A 4,182-nucleotide genomic window follows, 5' to 3' on the forward strand; every position below is an offset into this window, starting at 1 on the left:
AAAACCTTCAGAGTCACCTGTGACTCCTCTGTCTGTCTTTCATTCATTCATTTTTCCAGTGAGAAGTTCAAAGTTGGGTGGTGAGAAGTGTGCTGGAGGTACAGAAGGGAAAGTGAATAAACTCTCTTGGGGAAGGGCTAGCAGAGGCAGTGACATTTGAGCTGAATCTTGAAGGATGTTGGAAAGTTTGGTGAATTGGGGGGAGTGTTGAAGAATGTATTCCTTATTTGTGATTGCACATAGTAATTAAAAACGCCCCCTTTTTCTTGGAGTCACAACTTGGATTTATCCTATGCTTCCCTTTGTGACTAGTTCAAGCTCAGGTCCTACCTTTACCTTGGGCTGCCGCCAGTGCTGCCTGCGTCTTACTCAGCATCCAGCACAGTCCCTTGGACATGCAGTGTTTACTGAATAATTTATGGGCTAAATAAGTCATATGAAATGCTGCCCCTATTACTTTCTGGTTCTCTGTGGTCTATAAATGTCCCGGATGAAGCCTAAGCTCTGTATCTAGCACTTGATGTCTCCTGCACTCTGGCCCTAACCTGTTCTCTCGGCTTGCTTTTCCGTACATGTCTGCGCCTGCTCTCCTTTCCTGCCCAACACATCTGTTGACTGTCCCTTAAACTGACACGGGAGGTTTGGACCGCCAGGCCTTTGTTCATATTCTTCTTCCCGATTTCTCTACAACTATCCTGATCTTAAACAGCCCTCAGGACCCCATTGTAGGTGTTTTCCCTTCACAAATTTCTCTTCTCCTCCATCCCACAACCTCGTTTCCTCTCTTTCCTAATTATTGGTTTCCCCAAACTGCTTCCTTTTTTGTTGTTGTTGTTGCAGGGTCTTGGAGCTGGATCTAGGATGCTGGGTCCCAGCGGGCTGGTGAGGAGGCCTGTCAAATTGCTTCTTTAAAAAAACCTCATAATTTGAATTATATGTTAAACCATTTTGAAATTAAGCATTCCTGTTTTGTAAGTATTGCGATTACCTTGTCTTATGCTGAACACATTTCCATGTGTTTTAGTTTAATGGAAAGTTTATAAGCTTCCTGAGAGCAGGAGTTTTGTATTTACCTGTATGCCTTAGAGCCATGCTATTCAGATTGTGGAGTGCAGACCAGTATCCATTGGCAAACTCTTAGGCTCTGGAATGAGGTAAGTGTGGCAATTGAGAGTAAGAGTTTAGAAACTTTCAAGCAGTGTGCCATTGCCGTGGCATTCCTATCTAAGCACATGCCATGGGCTCTTTTTATCAAACAGGGAACAGACCAGACTGGGTGTTGTTGAATTCTTGTGTTGAGTCTCATGTTGTGCAAACTGCATACAAGCCACATTCAGTAATGCCACACATCAGTCTACACAAATTGGGAGTAGCATTGGCTGGCCCTTCACTAGAGAGTTTGTGAAGCACCACCTGGGAGCAGCTAGGGTGGAACCTCATACTACGCAAGTGTTTATATGGTGCTAGTAGGTGATAAACACCACAGAGTTGAAGACTTTAATAGCCCTTCGATGTCTGTAAAACAATCAGAAGCATAAACATAAATGCAATGCAAATTCAATTCACATCACATATGTAACCCAGGTGTTTCCTGAGTTACCCTGATCCTTAAGAACTAAATGAAATTGCCTTATTTTTCTACAAATTATGGAAAGATTAAAGCCTTCCTCAAGATTTGTACAAGTTTTGGAGCCTTGTTTGTCCTCAGTTACTGTATTTTTCCAGGTATAAGAAGTCCCCATGTATAAGATGTGCCCCACTTTTCCAACTCCAAATTAAGAAATCAATATTTTAAACATTGTGCTGGTTTTCCTCTTAAGGCCTTCTTTTTTTTGGCATTTTAAGGAGTTTTTCCTCCTGTTTTCTCCACGGTCTGATCATACACTCAGTGGGAGGAGGTCCAAATTGTCTCTCTGCAGCTCTATTTCCATGCTCTTTTGCATAGCTGATTACATTCAGTTTGAATTTTGCAGAGTAAGACAGTCATTTACCAGTATTTATCTTTTTATTTTTTGACATTTTATGGGCTCAGAACGCTCAGGTCCCTGTTGCATCTGGGCATTCTCCACCTCCACCTCCAATTATGGCATCAGCTGACGTCAGTAACAATAAGGCTCGTGATTGGAGGAAGCCTGTTTGACAAGGTATGGGCAGCTATGCACCCGCGCGGCTCCCTCCTTGGCTGACTTCTGTGTATATGATGCCCTCGATTTTCAGTCTAACAATTTAAGAAAAAAATAGTGTCTTATACAGGGAAATATATGGTACCTCTGGCTCTTAAGAGTTACTTGCACATCTCACCATCCCATGCTCCCCATGGCCTTGAACTAGATGGGGATTATAGCCTTTGTTTAAATTTTTATAACTCCCCCTGCTCTCAGGTAGAAAAACACCCACCATGCCCTTTGTGTGGGTAGCAGACTTTAGCAAAGATTAGGGGAGACAGACAAGTTTTGTTTCACACAGGTATCATTAAAAAACGAGTTGCTCAAGTGTTTCACTACTTGTGATGCTCTGGAACAGGGGTCCTCAAACTTGTTAAACAGGGGGCCAGTTCACTGTCCCTCAGACCGTTGGAGGGCCGGACTATAGTTTTAAAAAAACTATGAACAAATTCCTATGCACACTGCACATATCTTATTTTGAAGTAAAAAAACAAAACGGCAAAAACACCCGCATGTGGCCCGCGGGCCGTAGTTTGAGGATGCCTACTCTGGAAGCTTCTCAGGAGTCTGACTCTCTGGTCCTTCCCTTTCATCCTCACCTTGGTCCTCTGCAGATACCATCAGTTCCTCCAATCTTCCCTGAGTTGGAGTTTTTTGTGGGTCCTGGATGGATGTTTAATCCCCTGGGATGCTGGTGCAGCCATCATCATTTCTTACCTAATGGAAGTTGTGGCTTTAGTCAACCTGAAACTCTTAAAACTATTCAAACATTTTTTCCCCACCATTTCCGCAATGTATATGATATGGACCATACATGGGGACTGAAAGAGGCGACTCATACCTCATATCCCTCTCTGCCCACTCGGGGGCTTATGCTCATGCAGTGGATTCATGGACATTAAATGCAAACATGGTGGACTCCATTTATCACCTTAGAACCTCCTTTTCTACCCCCTTACATTTTCGTATAAGAATGAGGTGGAGCCCGGCCAATGTGGCTCAGTGGTTGAGCGTCGACCCAGGAACCAAGAGGTGACTGGTTCGATTCTCAGTCAGGACACATGCCTGGGTTGCAGGCTCGATCCCCAGTAGGGGGCATGCAGGAGGCAGCCGATCGATGATGTTTCGCTCTCAACAATATTTCTGTTTCTCTATCCCTCTCCCTTCCTCTCCTTCTATAAATCAATGAAAACATAAATAAAAAAGAATGAGGTAGAGTGTTTTTCCCCCATTCTATATATGAAACCACTTGTCATAATGACTGGCAGACTCAATTGCTACTTCCGAAGGTGGGAAATTCTTGTTACCTACTCCTTTGTAGTTAACATCATGAACTGCTGGTAGAGACAGACTGCAGAGCAGTAGGAAGCTTTTGGACATGTGAGCTCACTCTCCCTTGTACCAAGTGGATGAAATTTAAACTAACCATGGCTTCTCCTAATTCTGTGGGGCTACCTATTTTCTATTACATTGATTTTTTGCTACAAGACAACTTCCCTGTTACATTTTCAAGAGCCCAAAGATGCATCCCAATTGAGGCATTGTGAGAGAAGGGAGAGGGCATTGTAGTCTAACAATAGGAGAACACCCCCCCCCCCCCTCCCGACACATGGTGATGTCATCGGGAGGCAGATAAAGGCTATTGTGTCTGGGACAGGCCCAGAACTGAGAAGGAAAAATCTGCAAGTTCATGGAGTGCTGAGATGGGCCATTCTCTGCCCAGAGGCAGAAGTCACAGAATCGGGGGTGTGACAACCAATCTCCCTGCAGACTGGTCAGGGAAATGGCTCCTGCCAATCCCAAGGGAGGAGGGACTGAGGGCGGGGGGGGGGGGGGTGGGGTAAGGAGGGGGGGGGGGCGGGGGGTAGGGATGTGAAGTTGGGGGCCGCTGTCTACAGGAGGTGGGTGGCAGAGGGCTGCAGAGAAGCAACAGTTTGCCTCATGGGTGATCAGGAGAGCCTGAGCCTGGAAGAAAGAAAGGAGGGAGGGGTCACAGGGACCTGACTTTGTGTGGCCA

The sequence above is a fragment of the Eptesicus fuscus genome, chromosome 9 (genome assembly GCF_027574615.1).
Source record: "Eptesicus fuscus isolate TK198812 chromosome 9, DD_ASM_mEF_20220401, whole genome shotgun sequence".
In the NCBI taxonomy this organism is placed as follows: Eukaryota; Metazoa; Chordata; class Mammalia; order Chiroptera; family Vespertilionidae; genus Eptesicus; species Eptesicus fuscus.